Source organism: Dendrobates tinctorius, unplaced genomic scaffold (genome assembly GCF_039654945.1).
Source record: "Dendrobates tinctorius isolate UK_male_01 unplaced genomic scaffold, ASM3965494v1 ptg000245l, whole genome shotgun sequence".
Lineage (NCBI taxonomy): Eukaryota > Metazoa > Chordata > Amphibia > Anura > Dendrobatidae > Dendrobates > Dendrobates tinctorius.
In genome coordinates this window covers 13296947-13317178 of record NW_027361912.1, presented here as the reverse complement: position 1 = coordinate 13317178, position 20232 = coordinate 13296947, and positions in this window count along the sequence as shown.

Here is a 20232-nt window from a genome sequence, read left to right as displayed (position 1 = left end):
ACAAAATTCTTATTGGGGTTTGTTACAAACCCCCAAATATAACAGAAATCATGGAAAGTCTACTACAAAGGCAGATAGATGAAGCTGCAACCCATAATGAGGTCCTTGTTATGGGGGACTTTAACTACCCGGATATTAACTGGGAAACAGAGACCTGCAAAACCCATAAAGGCAACAGGTTTCTGCTAATAGCCAAGAAAAATTATCTTTCACATTTAGTGCAGAATCCAACCAGAGGAGCAGCACTTTTAGACCTAATACCATCTAATAGACCTGAGAGAATAACAAATCTGCAGGTCATCGGGCAGCTAGGAAATAGCGACCACAATATTGTATTGTTTCGCTTTTCTTTCACTAGGGGGACTTGTCAGGGAGTCACAAAAACACTGAACTTTAGGAAGGCAAAGTTTGACCAGCTTGGAGATGCCCTTAATCTGGTTGACTGGGACAATGTCCTCAGAAATATGAATACAGAAAATAAATGGGAAATGTTTAAGAGCATCCTAAATAGGCACTGTAAGCGGTTTATACCTTGTGGGAATAAAAGGACAAGAAATAGGAAAAACCCATTGTGGCTAAACAAAGAAATAAAAGAGGCAATTAACAGCAAAAAGAAAGCATGAAATGTAAAGTGCTGCGGAATATGTCAGCGCCATAGAAATAAAATTTATTATAATTATTATTATTATTATTTACACTACTAAAGCAGGATGGCACCGTCAAAGCTCTGAAAAACTATAGGGAGAAAACGACTTTATCTAAAAAACTAATTGAAGCCATGTGCCCACGTAGCGTTTTATTCTGGACACTAAAAACCGGACACCTTCCCAGAAATCGCGCGTTTTTTTCCCCGCGCGATTTTACCGCGATTTTGCCGCGATTTTCGCATGCGATATTCAAGCTCTTTCCAAGCGATTTGAAGCATCACTTGGAAAGTGATTGACAGGTTGGTCACACTCGTCAAACATAGTGTTTGACAAGTGTGAGCAGCTTTTTACTATTGAGGGTGCCTATGCGGCATCAATAGTAAAAGATAGAATGTTAAAATGCTAAAAAAAATAAAAAAATCGGGGTATATTTACCTTCCGGCATCCGCGCTGCATTCCCGGGCCTCAGCGTTCCCAGTAATGCCTTGCGAGACCTGTGATAACGTTGGTCTCGCGTTGCTATAGTGATCTCGCGAGACCGCCAGAGTCACGCGAGACTACGTCAGCACAGGACCTTGCCGCAAGTTATTACTGGGAACGCTTAGGCCGGGAATGCAGCACGGGACGTCGGAAGGTAAATATACCCCGATTTTTTATTTTTTATTCTTTTTTTTACAGGGGTATGGTACCCAGGACCTGGAGGACAGTCTCCTCTCCTCCACACCGTGGGTACCAACCGCACATGAGATGCTTAACTTCCCGCATGGCGGGCATAGCCACATGCGGGAAATAAGCGGTTCTCGTGCATTCCTATGGGTGCGGAATCGCGGCAATTCTTTGTGATTCCGCACAAAAGAATGACCATGCTGCGATTTATTCTGCGATGCGATTCCGCCGCGGAAAAAAGCGCAGCATTAGCGCAGCATGTGCGGAATGCCATAGGAATGCATGGGGGGCATTCTGTACACGATTTTTAAATGTTTTCGCAGCGTTTTTGCGCCGAAAATCCTGGCAAAAACGCTTAAAAATCGCTACGTGGGCACACAGCCTGAAGCTGTCAAAAAGGAAACAGAGAAGCACATTGCTAAGCAGAGTAAAACTAATCCCAAACTGTTCTTCAACTATGTCAATAGTAAAAGAATCATAAGTGAAAGTGTAGGCCCCTTAAAAAATTGTGAGGAAAGTATGGTTGCAGATGACGAGGAAAAAGCTAATATATTGAACACCATCTTCTCCACGGTGGAATATGAAATACTAGGTGAAATGCAGAGAGACAATGAAAACCCTATATTAAGGGTCACCAATCTAACCCAAGAAGAGGTGCGAAACCGGCTAAATAAGATTAAAATAGATAAATCTCTGGGTCTGTATGGCATACACCCATGAGTACTAAGAGAACTAAGTAATGTAATAGACAAACCATTATTTCTTATATTTAGGGACTCTGTAGCAACGGGGTCTGTTCCACAGGACTGGCGCATAGCAAAGGTGGTACCAATATTCAAAAAGGTCTCTAAAAGTGAAACTGGAAATTATAGGCCCCGTCACACTAGGCAATATCGCTAGCGATATCGCTAAAGTGTCACCGATTTTGTGACGCAGCGCAGCGATATCGCTATGTGTGATACTTACCTCCGACCGGCTCCCCCGCTGGTTATCGCTGATCGCGCGAGAACGTCCTGGGTTGTTTCTTGGCGGTGGCTTCCTGCTGGCGCCGACGAGCGACGCATGAACGCGGGCGGGAGGACGTCTTCATCGCCGCGTCTGACAGGTAAGTAACGACCGCTGCTGCGTCGCTACATCGCTAGTGAGATCTGCCTGTTTGGCAGTTCACTAGCGACCACTTAGCGATGCACCAGCAATCCTAACCGGGTCATATCGTTGTCGGGATCGCTGGTGCATCGCTTAGTGTGACTTAAGTCTAACCTCTATTTGAAGGGTTTCTGAGTGTTATTCTGGATTATCTCAATAAAAATAACTGATTAACGCCATATCAGCATGGGTTTATGAGGAATCATTCCTGTCAAACCAATCTAATCAGTTTTTATGAAGAGATAAGCTAAAGACTGGACCAAGGTGAGTCATTGGATGTGGTATACCTTGATTTTTCCAAAGCGTTTTATAAAGTGCCACACAAGAGGCTGGTACACAAGATGAGAATGCTGGGTCTGGGGGAAAATGTGTGTAAATGAGTAAGTAACTGGCTTAGTGATAGAAAGCAGAGGGTGGTTATAAATGGTATATTCTCTAACTGGGTCGCTGTGACCAGTGGGGTACCGCAGGGGTCGGTGTTGGGACCTATTCTCTTCAACATATTTATTAACGATCTGGTAGAAGGTTTACACGGTAAAATATCGATATTTGCAGATGATACAAAACTATGTAAAGCAGTCAATACAAGAGAAGATAGTATTCTGCTACAGATGGATCTGGATAAGTTGGGAACTTGGGCTGAAAGGTGGCAGATGCAGTTTAACAATGATAAATGTAAGGTTATACACATGGGAATAAGGAATCAATATCACCATTACACACTGAACCGGAAACCACTGGGTAAATCTGACATGGAGAAGGACTTGGGGATCCTAGTTAATGATAAACTTACCTGGAGCAGCCAGTGCCAGGCAGCCGCTGCCAAGGCAAACAGGATCATGGGGTGCATTAAAAGAGGTCTGGATACACATGATGAGAGCATTATACTGCCTCTGTACAAATCCCTGGTTAGACCGCACATGGAATACTGTGTACAGTTTTGGGCACCAGTGCTCAGGAAGGATATAATAGAACTAGAGCGAGTACAAAGGAGGGCAACAAAATTAATAAAGGGGATGGGATACAATACCCAGAGAGATTAGCAAAATTAGGATTATTCAGTCTAGAAAAAAGATGACTGAGGGGCGATCTAATAACCATGTATAAGTATATAAGGGGACAACACAAATATCTCTCAGAGAATCTGTTTATACCAGGGAAGGTGACGGTCACAAGGGGGCATTCTCTGCATCTGGAGGAGAGAAGGTTTTTCCACCAACATAGAAGAGGATTCTTTACTGTTAGGGCAGTGAGAATCTGGAATTCCTTGCCTGAAGAGGTGGTGATGGCAAACTCATTCAAGGGGTTCAAAAGAGGCCTGGAGCGTAACAATATTGTATCTTACAGTGATTAGGTTCTTTAGAAGGACGTAGATCTGGGGATTTATTCTGACAGAATATATACTGGACTGGATGGACAAATGTCTTTTTTTGGCCTTGCTAACTATGTTACTATGCTACTAGGTTAAGAATCACATAAAATACCTATTTAAATTAAAGAAATCAGGAAGCATAACGCTATAATAGTGTCAGGGGACAGTCTCGGGACCTTTAATACATGCATTGTGCTCTTTATATCTATGGATAAGGGCGTAAATAAAAAGATTACCTGAGTACTACTTTAAATGAGTTTTCCTGTCTCAGAAAACCGCTCTCCCTGGTGCAGCTTGTTTTTAAGAAAAAATAAAAAAGCTGTGCTTTACTCATACTCCGAGTCTGACACTGACACTGAGTTTCTGTCGCTGCTCCCGAGGTCTGTTATTGTCTGGTGCCATAGCCTCTGGTTCTCTGCACGGCTCTCTGCATGCAGTTCCCTCTGGCCTCTTCTTTCCTTAGCCGCTATACACAAAGTCCTCTTAGGCTCTTACAGCATCTTTACTCTGTATCTGGGCTTCTGGCACAGAGAAGGTCTCTGATGCCTAGACATGGTCTTAGGCGACACTCTTTCATGCGATGTCTTCTTAACTGACTGAATGTGATTGCATTATTAATGGAGTTTTTTTAGCATTTGATTCACATGCAATTTTTCCTCATGGACATAGTGCTGTATAGATGGTCTTCAGTTATGCGATACAGACCATCACTGGACTCTGTTGAACCTCCAAGCACATGGCTCTGCTGGTTCAATGAGAACTTGGCACTGAGGTACCATGTGTTTCCTGAAGAAGACCCCTCCACTATACATTGCTTTTGTCATTTCTACCCATGGACTGTTCCAATATGTTCTTTACTACTCATATCCAAAGGCATTGAAACATCACAGGGTTATGAGGTATGGAAGAAACTGAGTCTTTGATGGTGTGATCAAGCACTTACATCGAAGACATGTTTGAATTTCACCATGTGACGTCTTCTGGCTCACGCGCCATAAAATGACTTTTAGATAATGAGGCATAATCCTCCAAAAAACAATTTTCCCTACAAATAACTCTCAAGTCAAATAGTGAAATAGTCTTATAATACGGAACAAGAGCTGCATCTGCTTAGAGGATTCTATAAGACATGATAAGGTACCATGTGTTTCCTGAAGAAGACCCCTCCACTATACATTGCTTTTGTCATTTCTACCCATGAACTGTTCCAACATGTTCTTTACTACTCATATCCAAAGGCATTGAAACATCACAGGATTATGAGGTATGGAAGAAACTGAGTCTTTGATGGCGTGATCAAGCACTTACATAGAAGACATGTTTGAATTTCACTATGTGACGTCTTCTGGCTCACGCGCCATAAAATGACTTTTAGATAATGAGTCATAATCCTCCAAAAAACAATTTTCCCTACAAATAACTCTCAAGTCAAATAGTGAAATAGTCTTATAATACAGAACAAGAACTGCGTCTGCTTAGAGGATTCTATAAGACATGAGTTTCTCAACAACACATTCAAACAAGAACATTAAGCGCTGTCTGTCTCCTTCTGGAGAACAGCTGCTACAGGGACGCCGCCACAATAAACAATAAAGCGCCAACATGATTAAAATGTAAACTTCTTCATTCTCAATAGAAAACATTAAACCAGAAGAAATAATTTAATCCCTCCATGGTTTCAGTTAGAGTCTGACGCCCTTTTCAGAAGGTTTAGGATGAAGCTCATGACAAGCTTTGCTTCCATCGTCAAGGTCAACGATTACAAGGAAAGAAACTTACAAAGTAAACAGATTAATTTTGAAAGATCTTTTCAATGTTTACTTAACAGCAAAGTTTTAAGCTATTGCAACTAACGCATCAATAGTTCCTTATTTTGTTTTGTGTAGTTTTACTTGATGGCTCCTTTTTTTCTGCAACAATCCCAAATTTACCAAAACTGTACAAATATACTATATACAATCTAACAGTAAATATTGGGCTGCCTTAGCTTAAAAATGAGAGGATTATGTAAAAAGTGGGTGGCCCAGCTAGGCTTAGAGTGTTCTTGCGCATGTTAGAAGCGGACCTGGTGTGGGACTTAAAGGGAACCTGTCACTTGGTTCCCCCAATATAAACTATGACCACCAATATTAATGCATTTTTTACAGTGATCTAGCAAGGTATACAGTATACAAGTCCCAAACACCCTCGATATAGCCCTGAAAATCTATTTTATAATGTCCCCATATGGCGTGGTCTGGTCCGATGGGCATCTCTGGTCTTGATCTGGAGCCTACTTTCTGGTTGCAAATGCCGTCCTTCTGCTTGCTTCTTGTGGATCTTGAGTACTATGTCATCCACACAGTGACTCAAATTGTGGTCTTGCACAGGCACACTTCACTCTGTCCTTGCAGAGGTCAGAGAAACATACTTTGATGAGCCCTGGAGAGCCAAAAATAGCCGATCCACTCACACACACCGAACTAGCACACCCGTGTGTGCCACTGAGAGCCTTTTAAACCCAAAGCTCCACCCCAAACATTCACGCCCAGCCTGCGGTGACATCGCCCGCAGGCCAATCCGGAGCTGCCACATCACCAGAGCAGCTAACATCCGACCACCAATGTGAAGACGCCACATCGCAGACATGCTCAATAAGGTGATCTTTGCATTTCAACTCCAGAGTGCAAGGCTGCACCTGTATATCACTGGTTACTTGGCTGGAGATCCAGCAGTAACCAAATGAATACCATGAGCCTGATGCTGGGACCGATGTACGTGCTGAGCAGCAATCCCCGTGGACAGACCAGAATGGGAGAACACAGCACAGCAATGGGAGATCCCAGACAATGCCTGGGATCTGTCGTGAACAGCGGGAGAATCCTGGTGACTAACACATACAGTGGGGAAATAAGTATTTGATCCCTTGCTGATTTTGTAAGTTTGCCCACTGACAAAGACATGAACAGTCAATAATTTTAAGGGTAGGTTAATCCCTTTGAGGCAAAGCCCTTTTTCTTTTTTGCGTTTCTGTTTATCACTCCCCTTTTTCTCAGAGCCATAGCTTTTTTATTTTTCAGTCAATATGGCCATGTTAGGCCTTGTTGTTTGCGCGGACAACTTGTACTTTTGAATGACACCTGTTAGGCGTCGGGTTCCTGCCACTGCACAGCAGGAATCCAGAGCCTTGCACCCAGCGGTCTCCCATTCTTCTTCGGCCGCAGTGGAGCCTGCTCAGCAGATTCGTCGGTCCCGGCGCTCTGCCCAGGCCAACTCCGTGGGTTTGCTTGCTGCTGCCACCTCTGACACAGCTATGACAATGCCTGCTGCTCAGTAGCGAGATTGTCCAGGGACTAAGTCCTCATGTCGGGCCACTGAGCATGCCTGTGGAGTGAGGGTCACGCGCTCAGGTCCTGCTCATGTTCGGATTGGCCCATACGAGAAGCCAGGAAGGTCCCGGACGCCCGTGGCTATAAAAGGTTCGCATGGCTGCTCACCCATGCGCTGGTATAGACTGTATTTAAAGACTATGTGGAGTGAGTGATGTATGCACGTATGAATGTCTCTGGTGAATGACTCATTAAGAAACCCCTACCCTTGGTACGCATGTGTTATGCAGCCTAGCCTGCTAGCGCCCAGGCTTAGGCGAAGGTAGGTCTGAGGTTGAGTCAGGCATCTGGCCTCACCAGGGACTCGACACGCCTCAGTGCACGTACTCCATAGCCAGCGTCTATAGCAGCGCTCGCGGCAGCGACGTCGCGCATTCAGTGGGCCTAGAAGGACTCGAACCCCGTGTCTTTGGGGTAGAGTTCTGTGGCCGTACATTGTGCGCTCTTTTGGCCGAGCTCTGTGAGTTAACAGGCTTTGGCATCTACTTTCAGCGGTGGTGCGGCTCTGTGAAGTAACAGAGTTCGCCCTGTTCACATTGGGTGACGTAACTCACGTGTGACTGGTTTCACACCGCTTAATTCTTCCGCCATTACTTAGCAGCAGTGTACCACCTCTGCATGGTGGACCTCGGGCTGCGAACACACCTACTATTATTTTATAATTTGGTGTGTTCCGCCAGCCCTAACACACCATTGTTTTTACCATGTCGTGTACTCAAAAATAGGAAACAAAATTCCAAGTGTGGTGAAATTGCAAAAAAAGTGCAATTCCCCAACGTTTTTTTTTTTAATTTTTCTATCATGTTCACCAAATGCTAAAATTTATGATTCTCCAGGACTTTATAAGTTCATACACACAAAAAATGTCTAGTTCTAGGTTTTATTTAAGTGGCGAAAAAAATCCAAAGTTTGTTAAAAAAATGCGCCATTTTTCGAGACCGTAGTGTCTCCATTTTTCGTGACCTTTGGTTGGGTGAGGGCTTATTTTTTGTGTGCCGAGAAAATGTTTTTATTGATGTCATTTTGGTGCAAATATGATCTTTTGGTCACCCATTATTGCATTTTAATGCAATGTCAAGGCGACCCAAAAAACGTAATTATGGGGTTTTGACTTATTTACTCGCTACGTTGTTTAGCGATCAGGTTAATCTTTTTTTTATTGATAGATCAGGCAATTCTGAACGCAGTGATACTATATAGTGTATGTTTGATTTTTTTTATTGTTTTGAATGGGGTGAAAGGGGGGTGATTTGAGCTTTTATATATTTTTTATTTTTTATATTTTTTAATATTTTTTGTTTTTTTTTGGCATGCTTCAATAGTCTCCATGGGAAACTATAAGCTGTTATAACCCCATCACCTCTGCTACTTACAGGCGATGATTAGTTCTCCTGTATGTAGCTGAATCACTCACTTGCTGTGAGCACCGACCACTGGGCAGCGCTCACATCAAGCCATCAGTGACAACCATTTTTGTCATGCCAACCACCGGTGACCCGCGATTACGTGATGGGAGTCACCGATGGGTGGATTTCCGGACCGAAGGCTGGAAGTACACTTTAAATGCTGCTGTCAGAGTTTGACAGCAGAATTTAACGGGTTATTAGCATTGGGTGTATCGCAATTCCACCTGCGGCTGTTCCGGGCACATGTCAGCTATTCAAAACAGCTGACTTATACCGGGAAAGATGTGGACTCACCACCACAACCCACATCAAAGGGAGAGAAGGGACATGCGCCGTACTAGTACGACGCATGTCGCAAAAGGGTTAACATTGAGACATAGAATATCAAAAATAATATACAGAAAATCACATTGCATAAATTACAGTATATAAATTTATTTGTATTTTGCAGTGAGAAATAAGTGTCTGATTCCCTACCAACTATTAAGAGTTCTCGCTCCTTCCAATCAGTTAGATTCTCCTAATCAACTTGTTACCTGCATTAAAGACAGCTGTCTTACATAGTCAACTTTAAAAAGACTCCTGTCCACAGACTCAATTAGTCAGCCAGACTCTAACCTCTACAACATGGCCAAGACCAAAGAGCTTTTTAAGGATGTCAGGAACAAGATCATAGATCTGCACATAGCTGGAATGGGCTACAAAACCATACGTAAGATGCTGGATGAGAAGGAGACAACTGTTGGTGCAATGGTAAGAAAATGGAAGATATACAAAATGACTGTCAATCAACATTGATTTGGGGCACCAATCAAAACCTCACCTCGTGGGGAATCCTTGATCATAAAGAAGGTGAGAGATCAGCCTAAAACTACACAGGGGGAACTTGTTAATAACCTCAAGGCAGCTGGGACCACAGTCATCAAGAAAACCACTGGAAACACATTACACAGTAAAGGTTTAAAATCCTGCAGTGCCCGCAAGGTCTCCCTGCTCAAGAAGGCACATGTGCAGGCCCGTCTGAAGTTAGTCAATGAACACCTGGATGATTCTGTGAGTGATTGCGAGAAGGTGCGGTGGTCAGATGACACAAAAATTGAGCTCTTTGGCATTAACTCAGCTCGCTGTGTTTAGAGGAAGAGAAATGCTGCCTATGACCCAAAGAACACCGTCCCCACTGTCACGCATGGAAGTGGAAACGTTATGTTTTGCGGGTGTTTCTCTGCTAAGGGCACAGTACTACTTCACCGCATCAATGGGAGAATGGATGGAGCCATGTACTGTAAAATCATGAGTGACAAACTCCTTCCTTCTCCAGTACATTAAAAATGGGTCGTGGCTGGGTCTTCCAGCAAGACAATGACCCAAAACATACAGCCAAGGCAACAAAAGAGTGGCTCAAATAGAAGCATATTAAGGTCATGGAGTGGCCTATCCAGTCTCCAGACCTTAATCCCACAGAAAACTTATGAAGGGTGTTGAAGCTCCGAGTTGCCAATCAACAGCCTCAAAATCTTGATTTAGAGATGATCTGCAAAGAGGAGTGAACCAAAATTCCTCCTGACATGTGCACAAACCTCATCATCAACTACAAAAAACGTCTGACTGCTGTGCTTGCCAACAAGGGTTTTGCCACCAAGTATTAACATAGTAACATAGTTATTAAGGTTGAAGGGAGACTTTAAGTCCATCTAGTTCAACCCATATCCTATCCTAACTTGCCCTAACATGTTGATCCAGAGGAAGGCAAAAAAACCCCATGTGGCAAACAGTAAGCTTCATATTGGGGAAAAAAATTCCTTCCCGACTCCACATAGGGCAATCAGACTAACTCCCTGGATCAATGCAATATTAAGGAAACTAGTGTATATACCCTGTAATATTATACTTTTCAAGAAAGGTATCCAGTCCCTTCTTAAATTTTAGTAGGGAATCACTCATTACAACATCATATGGCAGAGACTTCCATAGTCTCACTGCTCTTACAGTAAAGAATCCGCGTCTGTGAGTATGCTTAAACCTTCTTTCCTCCAGACGTAGAGGATGCCCCCTTGTCCCCGTCACAGGTCTAAGAGTAAAAAGATCATTAGAAAGGTCTTGGTATTGTCCCCGCATATATTTATACATTGTAATAAGATCACCCCTAAGCATTCGATTCTCCAAACTAAATAACCCCAAGTGTAATAACCTGTCTTGGTATTGCAGACCCCCTAGTTCCCTAATAACCTTGGTCGCTCTTCTTTGCACCTGCTCCAGTTCAGCTATGTCTTTCTTATACACCGGAGACCAGAACTGTACACAGTATTCTAAGTGTGGTCGCACTAGTGACTTATATAGAGGTAAAATTATGTTCTCCTCATGAGCATCTATGCCTCTTTTAATGCATCCCATTATTTTATTTGCCTTTGCAGCAGCTGCCTGACACTGGCCGCTAAATGTGAGTTTGTTGTCCACCCATACACCCAGGTCTTTTTCAGTGACAGTTTTGCCCAGTGTTTTACAATTAAGCACATAATTATACATCTTGTTCGTTCTACCCAAGTGCATGACCTTACATTTATCCCCATTAAAGCTCATTTGCCATTTATCAGCCCAAGCTTCTAGTTTACATAAATCCTCCTGTAATATAAAATTGTCCTCCTCTGTATTGATTACCCTGCAGAGTTTAGTGTCATCTGCAAATATTGAAATTCCACTCTCTATGCCCCCTACAAGGTCATTAATAAATATGTTAAAAAGAAGCGGGCCCAAAACTGACCCCTGTGGTACCCCACTGCTAACTGTGACCCAGTCTGAGTGTGCTCCATTAATAACCACCCTTTGTTTCCTATCCCTGAGCCAGCTCTTAACCCACCTACACATATTTTCCCCTATCCCCATTGTTCTCATTTTATGTATCAACCTTTTGTGTGGCACCATATCAAAAGCTTTTGAAAAGTCCATGTACACCACGTCCACTGCATTCCCTTGGTCCAGTCCGGAACTTACCTCTTCATAAAAGCTTATCAGCTTAGTCTGACAGGAATGGTCCCTTGTAAACCCATGTTGATATTGGGTCATAAGGTTATTCTTCTCCAGATACTCCAGTATGGTATCTCTTAGAAAACCTTCCAGGATTTTACCCACAGTTGAGGTTAAATTTACTGGCCTATAATTTCCAAGTTCAGTTTTTGTCCCCTTTTTGAATATTGGCACCACATTTGCTATACGCCAGTCCTGTGGTACAGACCCTGTTATTATGGAATCTTTAAAGATTAAAAATAATGGTCTATCTATGACTGTGCTTAATCGCTGCAGTACTTGTTGGTGTATCCCATCCGGGCCCGGGGATTTGTCAATTTTAGTGATTTGTAGACGCCGCCGTACTTCCTGCTGGGTTAAGCAGGTGACATTTAATGGAGAATTTTTATCCCTGATCATGTTATCCGTCATGGGATTTTCTTGTGTAAATACTGTTGAAAAAAGTCATTTAGCTTATTGGCTTTTTCCTCATCCTCATCCACCATTTCACCCAGACTATTTTTAAGGGGGGCCAACACTATCATTTTTTAGTTTCTTACTATTTATGTAGTTAAAGAATATTTTGGGATTATTTTTACTTTCTCTGGCAATGAGTCTCTCTGTCTCAATCTTTGCTGTCTTGATTTGCTTTTTACAGAATTTATTTAATCTTCTGTATTTAGTTAATGCCTCATCACTACCCACTTGCTTTAATTCTCTAAATGCTTTATTTTTATCTCTTATTGCACCCCTTACAGCTCTATTTATCCATAGTGGTTTCCTCCTATTTCTCGCATGTTTATTCCCATACGGTATATATTGTGCACAGGTCCTATTCAGGATGCTAATAAACGTCTCCCATTTTCTTTGTGTATTTTTATGTCTCAGGATATCGTCCCAGTTAATTCCACCAAGATCATCTCTCATCCGTTGGAAATTTGCCTTCCTGAAGTTTAGTGTCCTTGTAACCCCTCTACTACACATCTTATTAAAGGATACATGAAAACTTATTAATATGTGATCACTATTACCCAAGCGACCCTCAACCCTTACATTAAAGGGAATCTGTCACCCCTTTTTTGAGATATCATATAATGATATCATTCAATTGTGTGTCACATAAGGATTCTCTTAGTACTTTTGCTTCCCCCTGACCCAGCACCTTTCATGCATAAATACCTTTTTTATATCGGTTCAGATGTATGTAAACTGCCGCTGTCCGGTCTGCTGGGCGTGGCTTATTCACCTGCTCCCCCTCCCGGTCTTGCTATACACATTTCTTCTTGTGTAGAGCAAGACAGGGAGGGGGAGCAGTTGAATAAGCCCCGCCCATCGGACCAGACCGTGGAAGTTTACATTCATCTGAACCGTTATAAAAAAGGTATTTATGCATGAAAGGTGCGGGGTCAGGGGGAAGCAAAAGTACTAAGAGAATCCTTATGTGACACACAATTGAATGATATCATTATATGATATCTCAAAAAAGGGGTGACAGATTCCCTTTAAGTCTTGTTTGCCAAAGGGATCAAATACTTATTTCTCACTTAAAAATACAAATAAATTTATATAATTTATACATTATACAATGTGATTTTCTGGAATTTATTTTTGATATTCTATCTCTCCATGTTAAAATTAACCTACCCTTAAAATTGTAGACTGTTCATGTCTTTGTCAATGGGCAAATTTACAAAATCAGCAAGATATCAAATACTTATTTCCCCCACTGCATTTTACATGAGGCTAAAAGCTATCACTTTTAGTAAATCTTTACTTTTTTGAATAAAGCTATGCACTATTAAAGTACGGTAACTAGCAATGGTGGAAGCAAAATCTTTGAGTCTAAAACTATATGTTTTGATAGATGCAGTGCTTGTAAAAATATTCAACTGAGCAGTGGGACTTGGAGTGGCTACTGCTAAAGCCTATGGTGCTTGGTTCTCTGAACGAGGCTCCATAGCCTTTGGACATTGGATTTCCAGAATTGTCGTGGCCACGCCATGGACTATGTTGGATCTGGGTGGAAAGTTTTTGTTTTCTAATAAATTAGTGAACGAGGGACAGTGTATTTTCTTTATTTCTAAGTTTATTTCAAAGGCTCTAAACTTCTAGAATGCTTTAATCATGCAGGAGGTTTCATCCATTGAAAACCTTAGCTCTCCATGCAAAAAACAAGCCCTCACTAAACTCTATTGGTGGGAAAATAAGACAATTATGGAACACAGAAAATGGTGATATAACTCAAATTTTTTCAGATTTATTTTTTTCATATATATATATATATATATATATATATATATATACACTGCTCAAAAAATAAAGAGAACAATCAAGTAACACATCCTAGATCTAAATGAATGAAATATCCTCCTTGATATACTTTGTTCTGTCCAATGTTGAATGTGCTGTCGACATAATCACACAAAAATCATCAATGTGAATCAAATTTTTGAACCAATGGAGGCCTGGATCTGAAGAGACCCCCAAAATGAAAGTGGAAACAAGTCAAAATGATAACCAAACAAGACAAAATTAAAGTGGAAACAAGTCAAAATGATGCTCAGTATTGTGTGTGGCCTGCATGTGCCTGTATGACCTCCCTACAATGCCTGGGTATGTTCCCAATGAGGTGGCGGATGGTCTCCTGAGGGATCTACTCACAGACCTGGACTAAAGCATCCGTCAACTCCTGGACAGTCTGTGGTGCAAGGTGACGTTGGTGAATGGAGCGAGACATGCTGTCCCAGATGTGCTCAATCGGATTCAGGTCTGGGGAACGGGCAGGCCAGTCCACAGCTTTAATGCCTTCATCTTGCAGGACCTGCTGACACACTCCAGCCACATGAGGTCTGGCATTGTCCTGCATTAGGAGGAAACCAGGGCCAACCACATCAGCATATTGTCTCACAAGGGGTCTGAGGATCTCATCTCGGTACCTAATGGCAGTCAGGCTACCTCTGGCGAGCACATGGAGGGCTGTGTGGCCATCCAAAGAAATGCCACCCCACACCATTACTGACCCGCTGCCAAACTGGTCATGCTGAAGGATGTTGCAGGCAGCAGATCGCTCTCCACGGTGTCTCCAGACTCTGTCACGTCTGTCACATGTGCTGAGTGTGAACATGCAGCCTGCAACATCCTTCAGCATGACCGATTTAGCAGTGGGTCAGTAATGGTGTGGGGTGGCATTTCTTTGGAGGGCCACACAGCCCTCCATGTGCTCACCAGAGGTAGGCTGACTGCCATTAGGTACCAAGAAGAGATCCTTTAGGTACCGAGATGAGATGCTTTAGTCCAGGTCTGGGAGGAGATCCGTCAGGACACCATCTGCAACCTCTTCAGGAGCATGCCAGGCGTTGTAGGGAGCTCATACAGGCACGTGGAAGCCACACACAATACTGAGCATCATTTTGACTTGTTTCCACTTTTATTTTGAAGGTCTCTCCAAATCCAGGCCTTCATTGGTTCAAAACTTTGATTTCCATTGATGATTTTTGTGTTAATTTGTTGTCAGCACATTCAACTTTGTGCAGAATAAAGTATTCAATGAGAATATTTCATTCATTTAGATCTAGGATGTGTTATTTGAGCGTTCCCTTTGTTTTTTTGAGCAGTGTATATACTTCATATATATTTGTTGTGTACTTACTGACCTGAAGAGCCATGTCACCAGGTGATTTTTACCATACAATGAACACCGTAACGTAAGATCAAGCCCAAAAAACAGCAGCTGAATTGCATTTCTTTCTCTGTATTTCAACCCACTTGGAATTTTTCCCCACGAGTCAGTGAATTATTTGGTATAATAAATGATGCCTTACAAATCAAGATTGACCTATTTGCTCAACCAGCGTGACTTACTATAATACTGCCCCTTAAGGGCAAGAAAATGGGAATGAACTGATAAAATATATATATAAATGGCAATACCCTTTACATAGTGCCGGCACTTTATATGTTGGCTACGTGTCAGAAGCAATGTATGGCAGCTTCTACAGACCTGGACACACTTCATGCTGCATTTCACCCCATTTTGGATATTTGTACTCATGCAGAGTCTGGTATCTTCACCTTAAGTACTGGCACTAATAAGAAGAATTTTGCATTCAGTCCGCACTCACATAATAATTCTCAGGAAATGCAGTCAGATAGCATCTACATATTTCCAGTAAATCATTTCAACCCCAAAATCTATTAGCAGAATTGCGAGTCCTGAGCGAGGCTTTCTAAATTCCACAGAGGAAGTGTGAGATAGCGAGCATTTTTAATAGTAAGTTCACTTTTAATTTAAAAAAAAAAAAATCAATTTTCAGAAAGACCTTCGGCAAAATCGAATTAGTTTCAGTTGATACAATTTACACAGGAGTGATTGGGCCCCTGTTTAATTTTTCCTAATTTCTTTAATTGCCTGCGCCGGCCGAGCTAACGAGGAAAATAATGGAATCATTTGCATATGCTCTATCCTGAGACTCTTATTTATATTTAACAGAAGCAGCTGAGTTAATTGCAAGCAATCGAGACGTGGCCCATGTCTGCTTCATGAAGGTTTAGACATTGAACCTTTGATAGCGCGAAGCCTCGGGATAAATTGAAACGGCAAATGAATAGGAAAAAATATTGTAAATCATCTGCTAGTAAATGAAGCAGGTAATAAAAGATGTTTTGTTTGACGAGACTAAGTAAAATTAGATATGCAACATGAATTATTCACAGAATAAGACTTTCATGTCTAGCAGAGAGCAAAATTAAAGGTAAATGACAAGTGTGATATTGAAGTTCAAAGCGTAAAGGTAAATACACATAATAAAAATTTCCTTTATAAGGGTTGTCTTGTCGCAAACAAATCATTAAATTTGACAGCTGTAATGGTGATCAGTTGATCGCCACAGATTTGGCACTGGAGATTTTCTAGTGGAACTTGCTTTTGGCTAGCGGCCACTGCTGGAGAAATGGAGTATTACAGCCAAATGAACACTGGACTGGAATTGACAGAGCAAAAGCCATTACTTCTTTTCTGACTCTTCAGTCTGGCACCATGACTTCTCGATACTCTAAGACAGTGGTCCCCAACCTTTCTGACCTTGAGAGCCAGATTCAGCTTAGAGAGGGTCGCGAGCCACATTTAGCACTGAGAGAGGGTAGTGAGCCACATCTAGCCTCCACCACCTTCAAAGTAGTGTCAACCAAAGCCCCCATTACAGGTATAATGATAACCAAAGCTTTTCCACGAAATCACTCCAAAGCCGTTCACTGAGATCCAGGGGTTCCCACAATCCCCCATTCAGTATTCTCCCATCAAGGACTTCCAACACACTGTCACATCCAGCTTTGAGCACCTCCTCTAACAATTAGTACCATCCTCCAGCGTACCATACCTAAAACATCTCTAAACCCCTGAGACCAGTATATGTGCATCCAGATCTGCTCTTCTGTGCAGGGCTCCTCACAAAATTCACCATTTTGAGATGTGATCTTCATACCTGTTTGCTAGACCTGGACCTAATGCACCAAGCTGGCAAACAGTCGCAAGCCACAATTCATGGGACCGTGAGCCACATGTGGCTCCTGAGCTACAGGTTGGGGACATCGGCTCTAAGGCCATGTTCTGTACCACAGGTAAAAAATGCTGCTTTATATCCTGCTGATTTTTCTTCTCCAGGTGTTCACACCACCAAAATTAGCAATTGCTATCTGCTCAGATTACTGAATATTAGCAGCATTTTCTTTCTTACATCTTCCCCCTTTCTTTTATATGTTTTTGATGCAGATTTGAAAAAGTGTTTTTTAATGCAGAAACGCTGGGATTCTGCACTTAAAATGGCACATTTTTACATGCTTTTTTCAGATTTCTCATAGAAGCCTATGAAGAAGAAAAATGCACCAAAAAGGTAGAGTTCAACAACATATTTACACGCAGAAGGGTCATGATTTTCCATGAAATCACATCCACTTTGATTAAACTGTTAAATGCTGCGGATTTTCTGTGCAAAAAGAAAAAAATAACGCAGCTGAAACAATGCATTTGCGCCATGTGGGGACATGGCTTTATAGGGCGTATGCAAAGGGTTTTCCTGAAATGAAATGGACAGCCCAAAGATAGACCACAAACATGGTCTAACATGACCTCTAGAAATGGATTATCTCAATGGGTGCTGTAAAATTCGAACTACACATTGTCATCAAAAAAATAAAATGATAAAATGGCAAGCTCGATTCCTTAAACCCTTACTGATATATGAGATGCAGTTATATCAACTGCCTGTCCTTGATGCAGGCTAAGGAGTTTTGCCAGCAGATGATGGCTGTGTTATGCAGCTATCATCTGCTCCTAAAAGATGAGTGTAGAGCCAAGCTCCACAAGGGGCTGTAAAGCATCACTGTCAATCTCTGACAGCAATCGGCCTGAAGGGCCATGCTGTTCGAACCCCCCCATCAGCGCATCGGCTAGGGGATCTTGATGGTTCTCCGGTGAATGCCAAATTCTGTTTGGTGTTCAATGAAGACTGTTATATTTGCCTTATATGTCAATATTGTGGTACTTCTGTATATAGCACGAGTAATCAGATGATCACAGGTTCATGTCCTTTAAAGGGACTAACAAATACAGTATAGACTAAAAAAAACTTTTTAAAAATATGAAAAAAAATAAAAGTTCGAGTCACCCCCTTTTTACTGCTTTTTCTTAAAAATAAATAAAAACTTTAAAAAAAAAATATGTGGTATCTTCTCCTCCATATAAAGGCTATAAAGATATAAAATTAATTAGCCCAAAAGGTAACACTGAAATGACAAAAAAAAAATCAAAATTCCAGAATTGCCTTTTTTTTCTGCAACAGAACTACAGAAGAAAAATGCAAAAAAATAGTATCAACCCCAAACTGATATCAGTAAAAATGTCATCTTCAGTTGTAAAAAAAATAAGACATCACTCAGCTCGAATGAACAAAAGTTGAAAACGTAATGGGTCTTGGAAAAATGGAGACACAATCAATTTTTTTTTCTTTTTACACATTTCCGAAATTTTTTTTTCACCAATTAGATAAAAAAAACTATGCATGAGTGTCATCACCGTGATCATACTGACCTGGAGAATCTTATGGCCAGGTCATTTTGATTATGTAACGAACGCTGCAAAAAAAAAAACAATTGAGGAATTGTGCTTTTTTCGCAATTTTTGACTCCCTTGGAGTATTTTTCCTGCTTTCCAGTGCGTCACAGGATAAAATGAATAGTGTAATTCAAATTTACATCTCGTCCCACAAAAAAACTAGCCCTATCATTATGAAAGGTGCCTGGCAGAGAAGGTGTGGCACCAGGGAGAAAATGAACTGTTTTTTCTCTTGGCAGCCACCAGCTTACAGTCATATATTCGTTCCTGGGGCAATTACAATCACCTCTTAAGGGCCCGTTACACATAGTGATATCGCTAGCAATATCGCTGTAACGTCACCGATTTTGTGACGTAGCGACGATATTGCTAGCGATATCGCTACATGTGATACTTACCTCCGACCGGCTCCCCCGCTGTCTGTCGCTGATCGCGCGAGTACATCCTGGACCATTTCTCGTCGGGCGCTACCTGCTGGGCTTCCTGTGGCACTGAGAGCAACTGCTGTAGGCACATCCCGGCACTGACTGACAGCCTATTGATTTGAATAGAAGGCGGATGTGTAGTACTCTGACTCAGCCACTGTCAGAAGATGGCCAGCTCCAAAAGTGAGTACTTTTGCCGATACCAGCTGATCGGTAGGGGTACCGGTTGTCAGATTCCGAACTATCAGACATTGATGACTTATCCTAAGGATAGATCATCAATAAAAACATAGTTGGAACCTCTTTCATAGGGATATGCATATTTTTGCTTGTATATTTTTTTGTGTATGTGTGTTTGTGCATATAGAGAGAAATATGCCACGTGTCCGGCTGCTCCTCATCCAATCCTCTGTGCAGCTTCCTCTAGTCTCTTCTTTCTTTCATAACTTCACACACAATGCGTCTTCACTCAGCACTGGGGCTACCAGCATCAAGTATGCCTCTTGTGTCACAATATGCATTGCCCAAGGAGAGCAGGTGCCGCTGATGAATATTCATCAGCTGGCGCCTGCTCTATAAATAAATAATAAACACATTATGTGGGTTCTGTTCTATTTTTGATAACTAGCATGGCAAAACAGACAGATGCGTACTGCAACCCTCAGCTTTATCATGGCAGGTTATCAAGAATAGAGGGGTCATCACGCCTTTTTAAAAAGTTATTTAAATAAATAATTTAAAAAACAGCGTGGGTTCCCCTATTTTTGACAACCATTCAAGCTAAAGCAGACAGCTAGGGGCTGATATTCTCAGGCTGGGAATGGGTCATGGTTATTGGCTCCCTTAGAAAAGGAGCAAATTTTGGCACTAAGCCTGCCTGTCAGGATTTGAAGCCAGGAGCTCTTATGCACCAGGCATCAGCTCTTCCCTCTCAGCAAATTCAGCTTGCAGGACAGATTGTTGCTAAATCAGATGCTAGTGCTTGTGTTGTTCCTGATGTCTCCAACCTGAATCCCTGATGTCTCCAACCCAAGTTACTGATAGGCTCAACCCTGTGATCTCCTAATGCCTACTTAAGCATGGCACTGCATTTC